The sequence below is a fragment of the Lissotriton helveticus genome, chromosome 8 (genome assembly GCF_964261635.1).
Source record: "Lissotriton helveticus chromosome 8, aLisHel1.1, whole genome shotgun sequence".
NCBI classification, from domain to species: Eukaryota; Metazoa; Chordata; class Amphibia; order Caudata; family Salamandridae; genus Lissotriton; species Lissotriton helveticus.
The window spans coordinates 483,785,121-483,808,974 of NC_136069.1; the positions used below are offsets into that span (position 1 = coordinate 483,785,121).

General features: G+C 42.6%; 1 protein-coding gene across 5 annotated transcripts in view; it reads left to right on the forward strand.

Moving 5' to 3' along the window:
- ELF1 (E74 like ETS transcription factor 1) overlaps positions 1 to 23,854 on the forward strand; it is a 526,009-nt gene that overhangs the window by 50,891 nt on the left and 451,264 nt on the right. The window contains exon 1 of one of the 5 annotated variants that reach the window (XM_078657399.1): positions 5,899 to 5,984. The exons of 3 other annotated variants lie outside the window; for them this stretch is intronic. The gene's annotated coding sequence lies outside the window, so the exon portion shown is untranslated. Of the gene's footprint in view, positions 1 to 5,898; positions 5,985 to 23,854 lie in introns of those variants that run through there. One more of the 5 variants, XM_078657395.1, reaches the window with a different exon arrangement.

Consider the following 23,854-nt stretch of genomic DNA (forward strand, 5'->3'; position numbering starts at 1 on the left):
GCGTTTGTGGTATAAAAAGCAGTACATGATAGAGAGTGCAAGTGGGGGTTTGGAGTTAGCAACAGGGCGTGCTCTAGGAGGGGGCTGTAGGGATTTGACAGGGAGAAAGATGCACATGAGGGCGTGATCCTGAAGAGACATTCACTGTCGCGGAGAGCTTAGTGAAAAAAGTACTCACCTAAATGTGAGCGGTGGAAGGGCACAAGTCAGTCAACCAAAAGGATGGTAAAGAGGGTATGATCCATGAAAGGGACAAACGCAAGAAAAGGGGAGCAAGCACTTCAATAGGAAGCAAGCAAATTAGAGTGACAATAAAACCAACCAATTGTAAGCAGTGAGAGGGCTCCAAGTCCACAAAAAGCTTTTGGTCTAGTCCACAAGAGGCTTTTGCCTACAGGCAGCTAAAAGCTGTAAGATAGGTGAGACCTAAATAGAGAGTAATTGAATTGGGTGAGCTCCTTGAGCACCAACTCTAACCGCCCCCCAAGATAAAAAAAAACCAAAAACCTAGGAGTCCGCCTCCCCTATGCTGGGGAGAATGGAAATCCAATAACTGTGTTCAGTTGTTGAAAGCCTGCACACATGAGCTGTACAGGGGTTTCCAGCTCACAGTGTGCTTCCCATTTTGATACGTGTTCTTCACCGGGTGACCAGGGGAAGAGTTCCAATATGGAGTGACATACAATGGTACTGTGTGATTGCCAAGTCTTCTGTTGTTGGGCCTTTCATTCCCTTTCTTTTCAGGCTTACTGTGATTTTATCAGCAGTCTTATTGTTTCGCAGCACTTTGCAATGGGGCGTGATCCGTGCCAAAAGAAGCATTGCACAACATTGAAACTCCCAGAACTAACTTGCATTGTAGACATAAGCACAGTTCGTTCTAATGATTGTCACTTATCAAAGGATGCAGAAGGATACTAGACTTTAAACAGAGAATATGTAGTAAATATTTGGACTTGCATAGAATTTATTTGTTTTTTTGTTCTAATGTTGATCATGTGCTACAAATAATTTATATTACATGTTAAGGTATGCTATGTAATAATAGTTATAGCAGATAGTGAAACAATGCTCTTTTATGTAATTAAGAAAAGGTCACCCAAGGATGTAGCTTCTTAGGGTGCTAACATTCTCCCAGAAAAAACGGAGAAAAGTTGTCTGGAGCTGACGTAGAGCTTGTGTTTGTTTAGACTGAGGAATCAGGGATCTGTGCCATTGTTTTACTGAACCAGTGAGTCAACGCTAGGAATTACAAGGGTCACTGTGGCTATATTCCAAGAGGAAAATTCACTTTAACATGTCAAGAAGTAACGCACAGACAGGAGACATCTCAGGGTGTGTGTCAATTATCTTATCCAAAGTTGAAATGTGACGAAAAAACTGCGTGTGACGTAAAAAAACAGCCACTAAAGACACCTACTCACCGCCCCAGGGAGCAGATTTACTCGCACAAAGTTATTTGTGACAGTAAATCACATTTTATGACGGCAAAACACCGTTACTGATTTGAAAAAGTTTACATTCTCAAAAAGGATGTTTGTCTGTGTTTAAACTAAAGTTACATGCACAAATACTTATGTTTGTGAATCGGACCTCATTGTTTTAAGAAGGTGATTTCTAGAAAGTGCTCAAAACTGGAGTCCTCCATATCGGGGAGATCTTCCCAACACTGCTCACTGACATGCACTCTCCTGTCTTGGTGAGCGAGAGGCCGATTTAGCTTCCCTTGTGCTTTAGACCCTATCCTTTCTCCTGACAGTTCCAACAAGGGTGCAAATGATTGTGGTTTTTTAATTGAGATTGGACCTCTCAAGGTGCTTGAGTAAAGCCACCAACAATTGTCACATCGGGCACGACAGGCCAGTTGAGGCGTTTTGAATGTGGGTGTATCTAGCTGTTTTATCTGCTGTTGTCAATACGCGTAACCGCTGTCATTGTCAAAGCCTATAGATGGAGCGATGTCACTCCAGCTATGCTACTTGAGCCAGACGTAAAAGTATGTGTGAGGATGTTATTAGTGTTCACATTCCTGTAGACCCTCTTATGTTTCTCACGGTGCAATTCTGTTATAATTGTTGGGCCGTCACTGTTACATCACCTTCACGCTACTAAAACATCCCAATTACGGTTCTAAGTGAGGGGCTTATAGTTTTAAACCCACAAATTTGGAGGGAGTATAAAGAGGTAAGAGGGGGCTAACAAGTGGTCTGATTAAACTCTGTATCTGTTTTGAGAGTGCCTGTTACTCCCATACCCATGGCTTCTTGTGCATCACATAAAGAACTGGAAATCTTCTGAGCTTTCTCAATTGCAAAGTGTTGCAGACCTCCCTGGAGGGTGTCAAATAGCAGATTGAAACATGAAGCATTCAACAAGGTGGACTGAAAAGGTTTCTGTAGCACCTTGACTATTCTCTGGTGCTCCTATTCACTATCAGGCTTCTATGTCCCCTCTAAATACAATGACAATGAAGAAAACAAGAATACCTTGTACATGGGAAGAAATCAACTATAATGATTTTAAGACAATTGAAGGTTAAAGAGCTAGGAAGATAGACTCACGAGATGGAAAACTCCCTGGAAAGGTATCCGGTGCCTTGCGATGTGCTTTTATCTGCATTACCTTGAGCATTATTGCTCTAGTATTTGGGACCTTTTTCCAGCGATCGGTGCAGAAGTAGACTTCTTTGTGGTGGCTCTTGAGAGTAGGCATCTCAGAAGTTTTTGCAGTACCCAGTTCAAAACGTCAGGCTGCCAGAAATGTGTCACAAAGCACTTGTTCGCAGCTCCAGTATTTTGGTGCCACTTAGTGGTTTTAGCCCTTGTGGGTGAATAAATATACAGTGCAGGCTTGCTTCAAAATTTAAAGAGTGCCGATCGTTGGCCCCACAAGGCCTTGAAAATAATGCCCCCACTAACTCGCCCTTCGGCTTGCCCTGTTTGCCAAGAATAGCTCGTTAGAGGTTTGAGAAATTTGTTATATACTGAGCTCGGTTCGGTTCACAAAGTTTTTTGATCAACTACATTCATCATGAGTGTACAAAAAAACGCAATTTCCAAATGTAAAATGCCCAGAGTGAGCCACAATATCAGGGATTGGTGGAATTTTCTGTTCGTGAACTACACATATCCATGGAGTGACTGCAGTTTGCAGAAAACACCCACAGATTCGTGAGTTTTGGGGCATTCAGAATCAAGATGCAGGACGTTTTCCACAGTAGAAACTTCTACAAATATACTCTGTTTAAAGGCAGGCGTAATTGTCTTTCAGAGATGGGAATGTTGATGAAACACTCCTATTTTTAAATTGCATATAGAGGAAAGTTGCGTTTGCAAACGTACATTTACACATGTAATTTTCTACAAGATGTAAATACCACATAAGTTAGTTTTGCAATTTGCTATACCGGAAATCTACAGCTGGCTTAGATTTGCAGGCATGCTCCTACAAGTATCTGAATTCTATAAAAGTGATCCTAAATGCACTCCGGATGTAAGATTAAACCTGCAGGAACGTATTTGAAACTTTTAAAAACTGTGCTTCATAATTTGTTTCTATTGTTTTAATGTATGAGGTAAACGGGAGTTGAGCAGGTTGCTTCTTCATGTGCCAGTGTATAGAAGATTAGATGGACAGTGTAATGGCACAGCCTGCCATACACATTTGTTGAATGCAGAGACGTTTGAGGGCATGGGCAAAGTGGGCATATGATCAGGGCCCCAACCTTTTAAGGAACCTCGTGACACTGAACTTTCTCTCTATTTAACCACTGTCTATTCTATTTCTCTATCCAGACCTCTCTCCCTCTCTGCCTTCTGTTATCTCTAACTCTGTCACTCAAAGCCAATTTCATTTTAAGGATTTTTTGGCAATCCGAGCAAGACCTATTTCAACGGTTTTTGTGTGACTGTGTTAAAATGTTTATAATTTAGTAGTGTTTGGCATCATTTGCGCTCGACACAGATAATTAAAATTGTTCTACATTTTTTCACCCAAGGCCTACTTTTTCGAACCCCTCCCAGGCGGGCAAGTTCGGTTCCCTTCAGCTCCCCGGCCAAAACATGCACCCCACCGTCCTTCGTGCTTACAAATGACACAGTTCTGTGATGGTGAAAAAAGGCTACAGCTTTTATTTATATATTGCCATAAAGAACACATAATCTATTTAAATCAAGTCAAGTCATTATCGCCTCCTTGCCTGAAGTTCAAGTCCAGTCCTTAAACCTAAACAGCACAACACCTGGTGACAACGCCCTGAGCGAATGCCCCTTCTCAGCAGGTCTCCCCTTCTCAGCACCTCCCTTGCTGCTTCTAGGCTACACCTTGCTGCCAAGTGTTGTGGGCGGCCGTCATGCCTGACCGGGCTCCAAGTGCTGTGTCCGCCCTCTGCTGACCCATAGCCTGCACCCCATGCCCCTGCCATAAGGCACCCCTAGGGCATAGGCTTCAGTGGCTCCACCTTTGGCTATTGCGCTCTATCTGGAGCCGGCCCTCCACGTTGCTTGTGGTTTTCCGGCCTCAGGCAGCTCCTTCACAGGCTCCTTCCTGACACTCTTTATTTGAATCCTTGTAACTCTAGCCCCCCCCCCCCCTAGTGTTGAGGAGGAACAGCTGTATGCCTACTTCCAACAAGTGTTCCTCATAAGGTTTGTGGTACCCTGGTGTTTTAAGGTTAATAAGGCCATGCCTCACAAAACCCCACCCAGTAGCCTTGCACAATCTGGACATGGTGCTGTTCATCTTCTTCCTAGACCGTTCTACAACTGCCTTGTCTTGAGCCCCCTTCCAAAGGACTTGTAGTATAATTTCTGGCCATATCAGCTCTGCTGGTCTAATGAGCCTAGCTACAAACGTCAGTACGGATATCATGGCCCCCATCAAATCCCTACGTTCCAGGTTGGCCAAATCAAGCCACCAGGTGCACCACTCCTGCGTCCAGCTTCTCCCTGCGACCTATTGCCTTCTGTACGGTAGGCAGCAGGTGCTTCTATTGCATCCCAGGTTTGCCCATCCAACGAGACCTTTGTGTCGCGCAGCCACATTCCTTATTTAGTTCTCTGCGATGTCACTCACCGCTGTGTCTTGACAACATTCGAATGTCCCAGGATCCATACCCTGTGTTCCTGCCGAGGGCCACCTGTGGTGAAGAAAGACTTATATTAGGCTAGGTCATATGTACCCCGAAAGGCATCCAACGAACACCAGCCTATTTGTTTGATGCGACCCGCCTCCAAAGCACAGGCCGCCACCGTTGTGGAGGCGCCTATGCACATGTTTTTTTGGGGGGGGGGCATGCCCTTAAATCCTGATACGCACCCAGGGGGGCCCTCTGCTAATTGGTCGCTTTAAATCAAGATAACCAATCATTGCCCAGCGTTTTCCCGGGCTTGGCTGCTGCCCGCTCTTCATCCTGCCCCCCAGTAGCGGTTTGTAGAGGCCCCTCACCGCCAAGCTTCGCCTCCCCAACCTGCATGCTTTCCCTTTAATCCTACTTAAAATGGCTCCCCTTGTTTTGCACTCCAAAAGTGGAAATTGTGGGGTACTTTCCTCACAGGGGCTGGACCATTCAGTTGTCGTGTACATTATAACTTTTTCCAAACATAAATGAGAATTAAACCCTATATTTTCTATTCAAGCACTTTTCCACATCAAACTACTGCAGCATTTGCCTGTCTGTGCTCTTCTTTAATTGAAGCGTGTTATTTTGGGGAGCTTATTGTTGCTCACTGGCGAAGATTGCGCTATAGAAAACCGCAAATACAAAAATAAGGTAAATAAGTAAGCATGGGCGCGAAGGCAGGGAGGGGCACACCGTGTGCTCTTCGAGCCGGGCGGGCATGTTAGTCATTCCTACCTGCTGCAGCAGGGCAGGGCAGGGCATTCAAATGAGAGCGTGACCTTTGCACCGGGCGCGCGGAGACACAATGCGGGGAAGGAGGCCGGCAGGAGACAGAAAACCTCGGACCTCCCGAGTCACACGAACGGTAATTACGGCCGCTGTGTTCGAAACACATTGGCTCCTGTTTGTGTTAAAGACGTGTTTTTTTTTGTCTTGAGGCGAGAGGGGCACACTAGATTCTTCGCGTGGGTCTGGCCGCGGCGCTGCAGTGAAACATTAACCTGTTGCATATTACTGCCTCGCAGTGCAAACAGTGTGGAGTTCTGTCTCCTCTGTGAGCAGCGCAGCCTGTCACTTAGAGCTGTGACTCGGACATGCGCTCTTTTAAGCTTGTTTCTGTAACCACTAACCAGGAATGTAGAACGACCAGAAACGAGGCACTTGAAAAGGATAAGAGGCAACTTCCAGGCCCGTCTTGTGTATGTAAGGTTTTTTGTGGTAAGATGAAGACTGTACATGGTAAGAGTCCCCTTCTCATAGGCTAGGGAGTGGAAGGTAGCTGTTTTGCGGGTGCAGTGGGGTGACTCACTTCAACCAGCACATGGACCTAACTGATCAGTGGTGTCTCTGACATGAAAAGAGCACACAGCCACACCTGAACTCAGCCCACTAGGTTAAGTGGTATGTCTGACTCCAACGCACCAGGCCAAAGCCGAGCTGACATGCAGGATTCATATGGTTCTTGTAGCAAGCCGACACCCTTATGTCACCAGGTGTTGGGGCCACCTGCTGCTGTTAAGTAGTCAATGGTGGCGCATTCCACTTGAAGGTGGTGTCACTCGCATTTCTTCCTGTGGTTTGGGAGAGCTTGTTAAATGACCCAGGTCCCAAATTTGGATATCCTGTTCCCCCACAATATCTTTGGCTCTTGGGAAGGCAGGTTCGTGTTTGTTATGGGCTTTTGTTGCCTTGGTAGCATGCAGAAAGCCCTCTCTTCTTGGGGAATCGCTTAGAAAGGATGCTGCTGGGTGTTGTTTACATGAATTGTAGGTTAACCAGGGCCTTTTTTAAATAAAGTGCAGGCACATTGGTTCAACGCCATTTAATTTCATTACAATGTAATCCTGCATATTCAGTTCCTGGTAAGACAGACATAACATAGCAGCCCCAACTGGTACAGAGTTAAGCATAATCTAGCATTACGGTGTGGCGAGATTTTGTTTCTAAAATTTGATTCTGGATGTGATTTTCTCAATGATGAGTAGCCCAGGGACTCTCTTCTGTGTTGGAATTGTGGGTGTCATAATGATATCTTTTAGCAGTGCTCTTGATGCTGTGGTTTATGTAATAATAATAATAATAAACAATCTTTATTCAGCAGTAATACCGCCATAAGAGAGATCATGCATTCAAAACAGTAACAAATACATTAAAACATAGTTCAACACACAATAAAAATACACCTCTCGCTATCTTTCTGAAGCAAATCTAAACCATCCTATTCTTACAGTTTCTCGAGAGTGTTTCGAATCTACGCTTAATCATTGCATAACATTTCCTGTGATATAAAATTATTCATATCAACCTTCATGTGAAATCAATCATATAATACTTCAAAAACATTTTGATTATGTTATCTACCAAGCCAATTTCCATAATATACCTCCTGTGCTCCGTCAAATCTGGATTTCCTTGATCTTATCCTTGTTCTTAGTAAATGCGAAACAACACACAGTGTACGAGCGTTTTGCACAAGTTGCAAATGCAAGAGAGCAACACGTGCCTGTCTGAATCCCATTTCTTTTAAATAAGGTTTAAAAAATTGTAGCCTGAGATGCATAAAATATTTACATAAACAGACAAAATGTAAAATATCCTGCGGAGACCTATTGTCGCAGCCACAGGGGACTCAGTTCGTACAATAAAACCAAGAGGAGAGGCAACTAAGTGGTGAAACATATTCAGTCTAAAACAAGTGATTAAAAAACGCTCATGGGGTCCGGTTAAAATGGAAAGGTAGAGTTCCATGCCTGGCACTGATTTAACTAGAGCATGGCTCTTATCATAGGCTTATTAAGCTCCTTTCCTTCACGCACTGCGCTACTTGTTTTTAAAAATAGGTCTTCAATTAACTTTTTGTCCACCTTCTTTACTGACTCATGATTCATAAAAATATCAGGTCTTTCCAGGGCACTGAATGAATGTATTTAAGCCAAGGGATTTTCAGAGCGTGGTCCAGGGAAAGACAATCCAAAATTACTGCTTGATTAAAAGAAGCCTCTTCTTTGGACCATACATTCATCCAGCAGAGCAGGGGCTTGACTGCAGCTAGATCTGTAATATATTTGACCCCCAGCTCCTCATGTACTGCATATGCAGGTGTTCCCTGTGGCACTTTTAAAATCCATCGGAAACATTTATTTCGGATGATTTGGAGCATATCAACTGCCTTATAGCCCCAAATCGCACTCCCCTACAAAGCCTTGGAAATACAAATTGACTGATATAATTTTAAAATCACACCCGGAGACCATGTGCCTAACCTATTAGCGTAATTTGCAATGGCTCCCAGGGCTTTCTTCATGACCTTTGCCTTTTCCTCCATCAGGTTATTCCAATTCAGTTTATAATCAAATAAAACACCCAGCTATGTAAAAGTCGGAACTCTAGCTAGGCTAGCAGTGCCTGCCATGTAGGATTTTGTGCTAGTCCCTCGACACCCTATTTCCATAACGAATGATTTATTAAAATTGGGTGATAAATCCAAGGTATTCATGAAGGAGACAAACCCATTTATTAACACTTGCAACGCCCTAGATGTTCGCGCAATAAGCTCCGCGTCATTCGCATATAGCAAGACTGGGACTTGCCTAGTGCCTAATCTTGGGGTATCACGGTTTATGTCTTCTACAAGTGGTAATGTGATGCCTTTTGCGAATGCTTGCAAAATGGATCATAACACAGTCTAGCTTTTTGCCTAGGACCTAGTGGCTGGATGTTTGTTCCCTTTATTGCGGAGTCCGTTAGTTTCTCGAAAGCAGTTTGAAGTTGAAGGTTTGGGACACAAAATGTTATTGCCTTCTTTGTCCCTGGTAAGTGATTTGTTTCTGGATCAGCTTAATCTTTTTACATTTTCCTGGACACGGATGGCTGGAGCTGGTGCTAGTTGAGTGCATTGCCCCATGTTTGGAGCCAAGTGGTAGTAGTTTTCTTTTTGCATGAATTCAGCAGTTTTTAAAGTTCCTGTGCATTTGTCGTATTGATTTGGCTGAAGTGTTCAGTATTTGCTTATGCACATCTAGAAATGGTTGGATGGTAACGTCAGAAAATGCTGGTCATTAATATTAAGTAATGGGATATGCTAATCCTTTTGGGAGTGCACATGTCACTAAGGAGGATGCAGTCTATTACGAATGATAAGAACCACTCACTTGCTTCTTCTGACTCCTGTGACACTTTGGCAAGTTTATCTCAGGAGGAACCAGTAAAATATAACCAGCCAAGTGAAGAAGATCCATGTCACATTGACATGGGCAACCTTGAGATGGTTCACTGACACAATGGGGTCGATTCCGATTCGGGGAAAAAAACGTCCGTACGATTTGTATCCGGAGCCCTTTCCGTACGAATCGTACCCGTCCGTCCGAGTCACGAAGTACGATCCGTATTCCGTGAATCCGTCCGAATCGTCGCGATCCGTACGTATTGCAAGGCTGAAACCGTGAACTGTACGACTCGTACACATACCGTACGACCCGACGAGTACGATCCGGACCGGGGTATGAGGACGCGATTCGTACAGTCCACGTCGGGTAAGGGCGAGTCGTACGGAAAAGCACACAAACACATACACACCGTACGGTCCGTACACCCCATGATCGCAGGGGTACGCACCGTACCCCTGCGATCATGGGGTGTACGAGCCGTACCCCATGTACGAGCCATACCCCATGTACGATCGGTGTACGAGCCGTACACCCATCGTACATGGGGTACGGCTCGTACACCGATCGTACATGGGGTACGGCTCGTACACCGATCGTACAATGGGGGTACGGCTCGTACACCGATCATACAATGGGGTACGGTTCGTACAACGATCGTACATGGGGTACGGCTCGTACACCGATCGTACAATGGGGGTACGGCTCGTACACCCCATGATCGCAGGGGTACGGTGCGTACCCCTGTGATCATGGGGGGTACGCACCATACCCGGGGGCCGTTCCGTACCTGTTTCGGCGCGAACTCTGCTTTTACGGCTGTTTTCAGCTCCCGTAGAAAAAGGGTCGTACGGTGCGTACCTGACACGTATCGTACTTGCTGGGTCGTAAAAAAGAGCCACGAACCATACAGATGTCGCGTACAGCTGGTTCCGAGGGAGAATCGTACGGAGATTAGAGTCGTACGGTGTCTTGTACGACTCGTACGGAGTACGGCTCCTGGTACGAATCGTACTTCGTCGTACGTACGGGGGACGTTGCAGGGTACGATTCGTACGGGAAAAACGCTCCGAACGGCTATTCGGAGCGTTTTTTCCCAAATCGGAATCGACCCCCTGATAGATGTAAAAAATATTGATGTTACAAATATATAGAAAAAAATATAGCCAACAAAAATATTGACTTCTATGCTTAAACAGGTAAGTCAAAAATATTGACTAAAAATATCGATGTAAAAAATCTAGATGTATAAAATATTGACTTTTATATAAAATAAAATAATATATATTAAATAGGATTGTAACAAAATAAAATACATTTAACATACATTATTTATGTTAAAAGTTTAAAACAATTAAAAAAATGTATTAATTTAAAATATGAAAAAACAAAAATATTTAACAAATTAAAACATTAAACTGTGGATAGCGGTGGGGTAAAATATTTTATTCCCACTCCTGTGAGTGCAATAGTAGCGAAAGTGTTGGATAGCAAAGAGGTTGAAATTATTATTCCCACTCCAATGAGTGCAGCAGTAGGGAAAGTGTTGGATAGTGGAGGGGTAAAAATGACTATTCCAACTTCAATGAGTGCAGCAGTACGGAAAGTGTTTGGCAGCGGAGGGGTAAAATCCATTATTCCCATCCCAGTGAGTGCAACAGTAGGGAAAGTGCTGGGTAGCGGAGAGACAAAAATTACTATTCACAATCAAACAGTAAAAAAAAAAAAATATATATATATATAGATATATATATATATATATATATATCTATATATATATATATATATATATCTATATATATATATATATATATGGTATGTTGACGTCCCAAGTTCAGCAAGATAGCCAAAATAGACGAGGCGAGACCCAGAAATTGGCGCTATTTATTTATTCAAAAGCCCAACACCAAACTGCCATGACGCGTTTCGGCTTAACGAAGCCTTGATCACATGACGATATATATATATATACATATTTAAAAATAATCATAAAAATAAACAATATTTAAAAAATTAAAATTCTAATATATTAAATATATAGGAAGAAAACATATAATGTTAATTACATATAATGAAAACGTACACATTTTATATAAAATAATAAATAAATGTTTTTGTTCAACTAGTAAATATTTACAAACCAAAAAATAAATTAGTACATGTATACATTTTATTTCCCACCCTATACACCACACCAAAAACAAAACACTTTAACATTTTAAAATAAATGTACTTCCATAATTAACATAATTAATAATAAATAAAAAATAATATTAATAAAAAAACGAATAAACATTAATTGACAGACTCTAACACTATAAAATCCACAATACACACCTAAATTATACTAGAAAATAATAAAAACACAATTAAAACTTATTTTGAAATTAAAACTATTACTATTAACAACTAATAATTAAATAGTTAAAATGCATTTAATACCCACCCTTTACCCCTTTAAAAGTAAAAACACACACACAAAAATAAAGAAAATTACCCAAAATAAATAACAAATAATTAACATTAATTAACCACTATATATTAATTAAACACAAATAACGTCCCACCCTTTACTCCTATTAACACCACAACACACCTAAAATTAATTACACAATTACCATAATAGAATAATAATTCATTTAATTAATATCAATGAACAAAAAAATTAATAATAAAAATAAACTACTTAACACCCTTTACCCCTACTAAACACACACCTAAAATTAATTACACAAATACCATAAGTAATTACCAATTAATTAAAATTAATTAACCAATTAAGTCAAATTAAAAATAAATTACTTCCCACTCTTTACACCTATAAACACCAGAACACACACCTAAAATTAATTAGTTACCATAATTGATTACCAATTAATTCAAATTAATTAACAACCAATTAATTAATTTCAAAATGACTTTATACATTTAAAACTATACAAGTTAAATTAAACAAATATAAAAAATAAAAAATAATAAATGAATTTAATATAATGAAATTAATTCCCACCCTATCCCCCTATAAACCCACAACCAGCTACGAAACTAAAAATGCAAAATCAAATTTAAAACAATTAATAGCTACTAAAAATGTGACACATATATTAACAATACAAACAATTCTTATACAAAAAAATACATCACATACATATAAGATATATACTAAAATACATAACAATTAAAAAAAACAATATTTTTAACAACTATATTTTTGCAAATGATATTAAACACTTCAATATCTTTAAAATCAATATTACTTACCTTAAGTCGATATTCTTGACCACGATATTTTTGCTGTCGATATTTCTGAACCACGATATTTATTACTCGATATTTGTGCAACTCGATATTTTTTACTCGATATTCTCTCTGCACACCCTTGAGAAAATGATGGACAGCCTGGGGCCTCTAATAGTCACCCAATAGATGTTGAGTTTGGGATGAGTTCTAGATGTGCATAAAGGGCCCCCTTTGTCTGCCAGTGCTCAGTTTTCTGTCTTCCACTAAGTTGTTTTTATGAGACAATGCTCTCTTCTAGGCGGTATCGCTTAATCCCTTTATTGCAGCATACTTGATGAACAGCAGCAGTAATCCTTTCCAAAAATATGTATATATTCCTAATCTACTCTGGAAACAAAGCATCTCGCATTCTGTTGCCAGTGCAAATGAGTAGGTTATATTTAACATTTTCAAAGGTTACTGATCTAAGGCATTCTTCGGCAGCTCTACATGATCATTGTAAATTCTAACTGTGCAGTTGTTATCGGTATCACTCTCTTCAATAGTATGGCGTGTCTTGCACTCTGTCATTTGGAAGAGGAACTTGCCCAGAGGACATGTCAATTCAAGTGCTGGGTTTTTGAAGATAATCAGATGCTCTGATCACGCTAGCAATTGACAAGTGCAGCTTTGTATTAAGAAATTATGTGTCTGTTTCCCAAAGTGACAGTAATTTGTGTTTAAAAAAACTGTCAATCTGTATTTGTATTGAGCACAGTGGGACGTAATACCAGGTTTGTTCTGCAGAGCAAATAAAATACAGACAGCCTCATCCTACCAAGAACAGAGCGAGGATTTTAAAGATCCTAGGCAAGAAGCTGATTACCTTGGGACCTCTCCCCATACACTAAAAAAATAACATATGGACCTTTTTTCTGTTATTTGGTGCTGCCATTAGGTGGTAGTAAAGATCTCTTCATAGAAGCCCCTGCCCTCCACTCCAGCGCTCTATGCACAGTGCTCCAGCCTTAGCACTTCCAGATGCCCCAACTCTGCCCCAGTTTCCTCGGCATCAAGAATAATTTACTTCAGGACATTCGTTCCTATAGAACACCCAGTCGCGCAGAGGTTTTTAGTTCCCTATAGAGCTTTGCACTTGTTAAGTAGGAGACAAGGTTCGGTATTACAAGACAACACTGCAACACAAATCCCCACTTAAGCCATGCACTGTTTTCCTTGGAGTGTTTGTCTTGGGCCATCTTTCAGTTGTCAGTTGGTCTACATCGAAGCATCATAATACAGGGTCACTTTACCACACCTGGTTCGGCTATGCAAATAACCTCGAATTATACTTTTTAAGGTGAAAAAATAACTTGGGCCGAGCGGCCAAGTGTTTTTTAATGGTCAACAGACTAGAAAGTTACCTGTTTATAAATAGCAGAGCTTGACTAGTTACGCTTGATATGTAGAATGCTCTTTGAGACGTAAATCCACCACGCAGTACGTAGTTATTTTATTATTTTAGTTCTCCTGAACCAATCACTTAATGATGTTATCAGTCGCCCCGCTTAAGTCTGGCCTTTGGGCTGGAATAAGTTCTGTTAAGTCGAAGAGCTCATTCTACACTTTCTGTATCTGGGTAATGTGAGCACTATTGAATTCCTCGTTTGGAAATGGAATGAAAGGAGGGTCTATTGCCGTTTGAAAATATGTTGGTGTCAAAGAATTTTTTTTTTCACTCATAATTTGTAAATAACCAACACCTGTAATTTAGCATTTCAGTAGGCAGCACGTCGGTACTAATTAGAATTAAAAAAGGAAAATTGCCTAACAAAAATAATAAGCCTGTCGAAGTCAGGCCTGTTAATATTTACTATTGCGAATTCAAGGCAAACATGATAAGATCATTTTGCTGAGCATTGAGCAGTACTAGGGGTGAACTGTAACACGAACTACAGTGTAAACTGCCTGTTTTTTTTTAAATGCCATACCAGCACAAAGCAGACAGAACGATAATAAACACACATAAAAAAAGGTCAAAAAAGAAAACAAAGCATGAGTCTTTCGTTGCAAGATCAAACATACACAGAAATAGAAAGTGTGCCAGATTCATTTGTGTCTTTTCCAAAGAAAAGATGTTGACATATCGTCGTGGTAGTACTGCCTCATGCCTCATGGGAAGTTTCCCATGTCACAATGTGACAGTATCCTTGACATATTTAGCTTAGGGGTGTCCAACGTAAGTCTAGGAGGACCATATATATATGCCAAATATCCACAAACTATACATTTACATACATTGCTTATCGTGGAACTCCGGCATGGATCTAGACCTTGACGTGTGTTAGACAGTCCTGCTTTAGAAGGTTTGACCTTTAGATTGTGGTCCAGAACTCAAACATCTGCCTATTCTTCCTAGCTTAAACCAGTATAAACTCATGCATTAGGATGGTGCCCAGAAGTGACGGAAGCACCCCAAGTTCACACCCTCGAGTTCAGAGGTGTGCACAATTATGCCCTAGCTTACAGGATTGTCCCTGACCATGTAACTATGCTAATTTAGGTTAAACATATGCACATTTATCTCATATGGATATTACAAAATCGGAGTGTGAAGCCAGCTCCTCGTGGGTCGAAGGTCAAAAGCAATCTGAGGTAGTGTTTGAAGCCAACTAGTCTAGGCATCCTGTTGTTGCTCCGCTTAACAGGGCTGTGAAACCGGTAAAGTTGCATATAAACTCCATCCGAAGTCATTTACTACTTAGGCAAACTGTGAAGAACTTTTTTTATTTTGTTGGCCGTCTTTTAGCCTGGTCTCTCTCGTGTGATTTTACTGTTTCTTACTGTCCTTTAATGACCGCATGCCCCTCGGAGACCGGTCGCTGTATACAAAATAAATCATATCAATGCAGTTAATCTACTAAAAAAGCTATGAACTTGACTACTATTGTTCATTTGTCACCTCGTCAGAAGTGGCCAGTGGCCCAAAATAGCCTCAACAGGAGTTGTAAGATCACGAAAGACAACTGTAAAATATACCAGGGTCATTTCCATTTATGGTTACTAAACGTAGGATGATTTTTAGGTGTGGCTTAACAACGTAGTTGTGTAGACCTATTGTTATTAATTAATTAAAACATACTTAGCGTGGGCTTTGGCTCTACCCAGAGGAATATTCCTCTCTCGCCTTATGCTGTTGGCAGGTTTGCAGGTTTGGTGAACCGTTCTGGGACGGCTTAAACTCTCAGCTGTACCTTGATACTTCACATATCTCATTCTTTCTCACAGATACAATTCATACACAAAACAATCACTTTTTGTTTCATTTTCACTGTAGCAGGCTTTCTTAAAAATATTTAAGTCAGGGCTCAAAATGCGAGTCAGGCCTGTTGGATTTGCCAATGCTTGTTATTGATTGCGAACATTGGTGACCTCACCAACTGTGAATAATTAAGCGTCAACACCCGTGCAAGTGCCCATTAGCTCTGTTCGAAAGGTAAATTCTTGATTACCTGTGAGGTGAGCATCGACTCAGGACAATCTACAAAACTACTGATTGCCATAGATTTTAGTTTGTCAGTTGGAATGAAATGCATGATGTTTACAGTGTCTGGGAGGTAAAATATTTAATCGTAAATGTTGTTTATTTGTAAAGCTGAAGATCTGTTATTACTGTTGAGTGACAGAATAAGAAGTGCTCCTTGCACATTATGGTCTATGGGTAGAGTATTAGTTAATCATTTTGTAGATAGAATATGTTTCTGTAAGTCACATTCAATGAAACAGTAGGGTAGATCTTCATACAGTGAACTCAGATGTAAGAAGTATATTAAATTGAGTTTAGATCCTGTTATCTCATGTCTGCATAGTTTCGAGTCTTCTGGTGTACTGTTGTGGGAGTGCAGCAACTATCATTGCCCACTTTTGTTGTAGATGTTAATGCCATGGTGTGCAGCCATTATTGGTGCTAACTAGTGCTGTCTCTGTACATTCCAGGGATTGCAGCTTTTGTTAGTGCAAGCTTGTGCTATCTCCATTTATGCCAGGGGTGCAGCTGTTTCTGGCGCTAGCTTGTGCTGTGCTGTCTCTCTACATTCCAGGGATTGCAGATGTTATTGGTGCTAGCTTGTGCTGTGTAAATTCCAGGGATTGCAGCTTTTGGTAGTGCTAACTTGTGCTATCTCTAATAATGTCAGGTGTGCAGCTGTTATTGGTGCTTGTTTGTGCTGTCTCTGTAAATTCCAGGGATTGCAGCTTTTGTTAGTGCTAGCTTGTGTTATTCTCCATTAATGCCAGGGTGCAGCCGTTATTGGTGCTAGCTTGTGCCGTCTCTGTTAATTCCGAGTATTAAAGCTTTTGTTAGTGCAAGCTTGTGCCATCTCCATTAATGCTAGGGGTGCAGCTCTTTAGTGGTGCTAGCTTGTGCTGTCTCTGTAAATTCCAGGGATTGCAGCTTTTGTTAGTGCTAGCTTGTGCCATCTCCATTAATGCCAGGGGTGCAGCCATTATTGGTGCTAGCTTGTGCTGTCTCTGTAAATTCCAGGGATTGCAGCTTTTGTTAGTGCTAGCTTGTGCCATCTCCATTAATGCCAGGGGTGCAGCCGTTATCAGTGTTAGCTTGTGCTTTCTCTGCACATTCCAGGGATTGCAGCTTTTGTTAGTGCTAGATTGTGCTATCTCTATTACTGCCAGGTGTGCAGCTGTTATTGGTGCTAGCTTGTGCTGTCTCTGTAAATTCCAGGGATTGCAGCTTTTGTTAGGGCTAGCTTTTGCCATCTCCATTTATGCCAGGGGGGAAGCTGTTTCTGGCGTAGCTTGTGCTGTCTCTCTACATTCCAGGGATTGCAGATGTTATTGGTGCTATCTTGTGCTGTGTAAATTCCAGGGATTGCAGCTTTTGTTAGTGCTAACTTGTGCTATCCCTAATAATGTCAGGTGTGCACCTGTTATTGGTGCTAGCTTGTGCTGTCTCTGTAAATTCCAGGGATTGCAGCTTTTGTTAGTGCTAGCTTGTGCTATCTCCATTAATGCCAGGGGTGCAGCCGTTAGTCGTGCTAGCCTATGCTGTCGCTGTTAATTCTGGGTATTGAAGCTTTTGTTAGTGCTAGCTTGTGCTATCTCCATTAATGCCAGGAGTGCAGCCGTTAGTGGTACTAGCTTGTGCTTTCTCTGTAAATTCCAGGGATTGCAGCTTTTGTTAGTGCTAGCTTGTGTCATCTCCATTAACACCTTGGCTGCTTGAGCTATCCCTCTCCTGTGCTGGGCCATAATGTAAATGGGTGTGGTCATGACGAGCTCAGCTCGTCATGAGCACCCTAGAGGTATACCTTATGACGAGCTGAGCTCGTCATGAGCATCGACGGGGTTATTGCCAGGGGGGCAGCCATTTTTGGTGCTAGCTTGTGCTGTCTCTGTACATTCCAGGGGTTGCAGCTTTTGTTAGTGCTAGCTTGTGCCATCATCATTAATGCCAGGGGGGGCAGACGTTATTGGTGCTAGCTTGTGCTGTCTCTGTACATTCCAGGGGTTGCAGCTTTTGTTAGTGCTAGCTTGTGCCATCTCCATTAGTGCCAGGGGTGCAGCCGTTATTGGTGCTAGCTTGTGCTGTCTCTCAAAATTCCAGGGATTGCAGCTTTTGTTAGTGCAAGCGTGTGCTATCTCCATTAATGCCAGCGGTGCAGCTGTTATTGGTGCTAGTTTGAGCTATCTTCATTAATGCCAGGGGTGCAGCTGTTATCGGTGTTAGCTTGTGCTGTCTCTGCACATTCCAGGGATTGCAGCTTTTGTTAGTGCTAGATTGTGCTATCTCTGTTAATGCCGGGTGTGCAGCTGTTATTGGTGCTAACTAGTGCTGTCTCTGTACATTCCAGGGATTGCAGCTTTTGTTAGTGCAAGCTTGTGCTATCTCCATTTATGCCAGGGGTGCAGCTGTTTCTGGCGCTAGCTTGTGCTGTGCTGTCTCTCTACATTCCAGGGATTGCAGATGTTATTGGTGCTAGCTTGTGCTGTGTAAATTCCAGGGATTGCAGCTTTTGGTAGTGCTAACTTGTGCTATCTCTAATAATGTCAGGTGTGCAGCTGTTATTGGTGCTTGTTTGTGCTGTCTCTGTAAATTCCAGGGATTGCAGCTTTTGTTAGTGCTAGCTTGTGTTATTCTCCATTAATGCCAGGGTGCAGCCGTTATTGGTGCTAGCTTGTGCCGTCTCTGTTAATTCCGAGTATTAAAGCTTTTGTTAGTGCAAGCTTGTGCCATCTCCATTAATGCTAGGGGTGCAGCTCTTTAGTGGTGCTAGCTTGTGCTGTCTCTGTAAATTCCAGGGATTGCAGCTTTTGTTAGTGCTAGCTTGTGCCATCTCCATTAATGCCAGGGGTGCAGCCATTATTGGTGCTAGCTTGTGCTGTCTCTGTAAATTCCAGGGATTGCAGCTTTTGTTAGTGCTAGCTTGTGCCATCTCCATTAATGCCAGGGGTGCAGCCGTTATCAGTGTTAGCTTGTGCTTTCTCTGCACATTCCAGGGATTGCAGCTTTTGTTAGTGCTAGATTGTGCTATCTCTATTACTGCCAGGTGTGCAGCTGTTATTGGTGCTAGCTTGTGCTGTCTCTGTAAATTCCAGGGATTGCAGCTTTTGTTAGGGCTAGCTTTTGCCATCTCCATTTATGCCAGGGGGGAAGCTGTTTCTGGCGTAGCTTGTGCTGTCTCTCTACATTCCAGGGATTGCAGATGTTATTGGTGCTATCTTGTGCTGTGTAAATTCCAGGGATTGCAGCTTTTGTTAGTGCTAACTTGTGCTATCCCTAATAATGTCAGGTGTGCACCTGTTATTGGTGCTAGCTTGTGCTGTCTCTGTAAATTCCAGGGATTGCAGCTTTTGTTAGTGCTAGCTTGTGCTATCTCCATTAATGCCAGGGGTGCAGCCGTTAGTCGTGCTAGCCTATGCTGTCGCTGTTAATTCTGGGTATTGAAGCTTTTGTTAGTGCTAGCTTGTGCTATCTCCATTAATGCCAGGAGTGCAGCCGTTAGTGGTACTAGCTTGTGCTTTCTCTGTAAATTCCAGGGATTGCAGCTTTTGTTAGTGCTAGCTTGTGTCATCTCCATTAACACCTTGGCTGCTTGAGCTATCCCTCTCCTGTGCTGGGCCATAATGTAAATGGGTGTGGTCATGACGAGCTCAGCTCGTCATGAGCACCCTAGAGGTATACCTTATGACGAGCTGAGCTCGTCATGAGCATCGACGGGGTTATTGCCAGGGGGGCAGCCATTTTTGGTGCTAGCTTGTGCTGTCTCTGTACATTCCAGGGGTTGCAGCTTTTGTTAGTGCTAGCTTGTGCCATCATCATTAATGCCAGGGGAGGCAGACGTTATTGGTGCTAGCTTGTGCTGTCTCTGTACATTCCAGGGGTTGCAGCTTTTGTTAGTGCTAGCTTGTGCCATCTCCATTAGTGCCAGGGGTGCAGCCGTTATTGGTGCTAGCTTGTGCTGTCTCTCAAAATTCCAGGGATTGCAGCTTTTGTTAGTGCAAGCGTGTGCTATCTCCATTAATGCCAGCGGTGCAGCTGTTATTGGTGCTAGTTTGAGCTATCTTCATTAATGCCAGGGGTGCAGCTGTTATCGGTGTTAGCTTGTGCTGTCTCTGCACATTCCAGGGATTGCAGCTTTTGTTAGTGCTAGATTGTGCTATCTCTGTTAATGCCGGGTGTGCAGCTGTTATTGGTGCTAGCTTGTGCTGTCTCTGTAAATTCCAGGATTGCAGCTTTTGTTAGGGCTAGCTTTTGCCATCTCCATTAATGCCAGGGGTGCAGCTGTTTCTGGTGCTAGCTTGTGCTGTCTGTCTACATTCCAGGGATTGCAGATATTATTGGTGCTAGCTTGTGCTGTGTAAATTCCAGGGATTGCAGTTTTTGTTAGTGCTAACTTGAGCTATCTCTAATAATGTCAGGTGTGCAGCTGTTATTGGTGCTAGCTTGTGCTGTCTCTGTAAATTCCAGGGATTGCAGCTTTTGTTAGTGCTAGCTTGTGCTATCTTCATTAATGTCAGGGTGCAGCCGTCATTGGTGCTAGCTTGTGCTGTCTCTGTACATTCCAGGGGTTGCAGCTTTTGCTAGCTTCTTCCATCTCCATTAATGCCAGGGGGCAGACATTGTTGGTGCTAGCTTGTGCTGTCTGTTAATTCCGGGGAATGACATTTTTGTTAGTGCTAGCTTGTGCCATCTCCATTAATGCCAGATGTGCAGCCATTATTAGAGCTAACTTTTTTAACCCCTTCCATGCTGATTACGGCCCCCGGCCGTCATGCACCACGGTGGGCGTGTGCTGATAACGGCTGGGGGCCGTCATGAACCCGCCCACTCTTCAAAACAGCCGCACAGGCGCAGAATGGCGGCCGCGCCCAAGGGGTTAATGCCAGATATGCAGCCATCCCTATTAAAACCTTTGAGTGCTGTCATCATCAGTATGAGGGAGTGATGCCATCACTAGTGCCATGGATTGTTTTGACTTTTAGTGCACGAGTGTTGTTTGTGCACATATGAAGCATGAGGCAAAGGCCATGGTAGGACAGAATGCTGTGGCTGCACTGATGAGGTAGGGCTCGAGCCCCACTAGCCCAATGTCACAAGTTAACGCAGTATTACTGTCTGCAAAGAGAAGCGTTCTAATGATATAGTGTACAATATGTAAGATACAGAAAAGCCATATTTTTCACCCTTGCCATGTAAATAAGAGGCTTCAGTTGCAGATCTGTAAGCAGCTGATCACATACTCAGGGGTGTCCATACGAGGCCTTAGAGGGCAACACTGAGAAACGTTTTTCAGGACTAGGTTAATCTTAGTCATCAAGATTCAAGCTATATACACTTATTGGCTGCAGGCAGCCAAGAAGTTCTGCGTAATTACAGCCCTCAGTGTCTATGGTTGCATACCCCTCTCACACAGAATGAAGAGGTGGTTGGTTCCTTGCTGTTGTTCGTTGGAATAGATCCTTCGCTCAAAAGCTTGTTAATTGCTCTCTTGTTTCTCCTACCCCTTGTTGTAAAGCGCTCTGATATCTGCAAAGATCTTGATCGCGCTATATAAAACTCTCAAAATAAAATAAATAAATAAATAAATTATTTAATTCTCTACTGTGTGCTGGATGCAGCTCTTCCTAGATATCTCCGTAGACCAGTGGTAGGCTTTGAAAATGTCATGTAAGGATTTGACTCTACCATATCTAGTAATCTTTGAACGTTTAGGAAATGATCTACACATGTCACCACCCCCCTCAACTTATGACCCCACCTGCTATCTGAAGATACAGATAAAAAATCTAGGATGATGCACAACCTACGGGTGACTCAGACCTCAGAACCCCTCTGATACCTGCCAGTCGAAATAACGGTGATGGCGAGAAGCCAAGTGCCGATTTAGACAGTTTGGGTTAGCAAAAGTGATGCCCCATGCTGAGGACAGGTGATCTGCAGATCCATTTGGGATCAGTTGGATTCATCTGTCATTGTCAGGCATCATGGTTCTAGACGGTGAACCGAAGCCTGCATCAGAGACGGGCATCCTTCATCCGCCAACTTCACATTGTGATCACCCTAGTCATTATTGGCTTCCCATTTAAGATGTGGACGCTCTAAAATGTTCTGCCCTCTTCAGACTTCAAGACAATCGTCAATGCTCCAGTCTCGCTATCAGTGGATGATGGTAATTGCCTGTGTACATTCTTTCCAATGGACAAGTTAATTGACAGCAAGTGTTGTGAAACACTTTAACAAGGATGGTGACTGAGCCACAGTGGCTCGTCAGGGATGGTGTCAATAACCCTCATTAGATAGTAGGGCAGGTGGAAAAGAGAAGACACGGGTCTCAGTCTTCAGAGCCATTCACAGCTCGGCCATCATTCCCTGCAAAGGAACATTTGTGTTCATCAGTCAACCAATGAACTACTCACTCCTCAGAAACAAGAGACACAGTTCAAGCAGCCATATGTGGAGGCAACACGTTCTCCACTTCACTGTGCTGTATAGGTGTTGACCCTCATTTAAGTGTTTTGTGTGTGTCTTTTTCAGATACCTGTAGATCAAACTGACTCATGTCTGGTTAAAGACTACGTTGTTTCGTGGCAAGCCTAACAAGTCCTTCATGCACGTGTAAATCAAAATTAATACATAAAAGGAAGGGTTGGTCTGAGTTACTAAAAATTCAAGCTGGCTCTGCTTTGTCCGGTAGCACTTGTCTGAGTAGAGAATGGATCTGTTGTTGGCCAGTGAAAGTTTGACCGTACTATCCAGGAATTGCCCATCTCATTGTCAAGCGTCCGTCTGAGTTTTGTATCACACCCACAAATCCACTGGAGGAGTAGATGAGGAGGAGATGATACAGTAACAAACGCCATACATAAGCAGCCAAGTGCTGCTCCCTGGGAGTGTGCATTTTTGATACTTTGTGCTTTCTCTTTTGCAACTCAGAGCCACTTGGATCTCCCGCCCAAGCTTTTTCTCCCTGGTATTCTTTTGTTTAACCCACTGTGGAAGCACTTGAGGATTATAAATGGCCCAACTGGCAAGGCAGCTAGCTCAGTGAGTTAAATGCTTGCCACCGGCATTTACTGTGACCTGCTGAGGACCAGTTTGAATCCCAGAAAAGCAAACTCAGCCTTACATCCTTATGCATCGGGTACATTGAGAGCCATTAAATTGGGCATTGTTAAAACTTTTTTTACTGGGCGCAGAGACAAGATTGGTGGCATGAAATAGTGAATAAACCAACATTAGCAAATCCCAACATTTGGACGTAGCCAGCTGGTGCAATAGTTTTTTGTATATTTTTTATGCAAGCATATGCCATGAAAAAAATGCTGCCATATGCTTGTGATAGAAATTTGAAACTTGAAAACAACTGATACAGCGGTTTTATTAGTGTTTTTTTTTTTTAAATAACACAACCTTTTCAGTTGTACCTTGCTTTTTATTATTTTTATTTGTGAAGGAAACAAGAATAAATAAAGGTCTGATCGAGTACTCAGTTCCCAGGGCGTTACAATGTTGCAATGTCACTTGCACACTTAGGGGCCGATTATGATCGCGGACGGACTTGAGTCCGTCCGCGACCCCTGAGCAGGAGGGAACGTCCACAAGGGTGGCGGTCACATCCTCTATTTTTAACATTGCGGCGTGTGCAGCTTCAAGCTGCACCCGCCGCAAGATTAAAAATGCATGCATCGCATTTGCTTGCAGAAAGCGGCAGGCACCGCGCAGTGCCTGCTGCTTTGTGCACGCAAATGCTGGGGGGTACCATAGGTAACCCCCATGTGCACCCCCCACCCCACCTTCACCCAGGGGGACCGCAACGGGCCCCCGAAGTGAAAG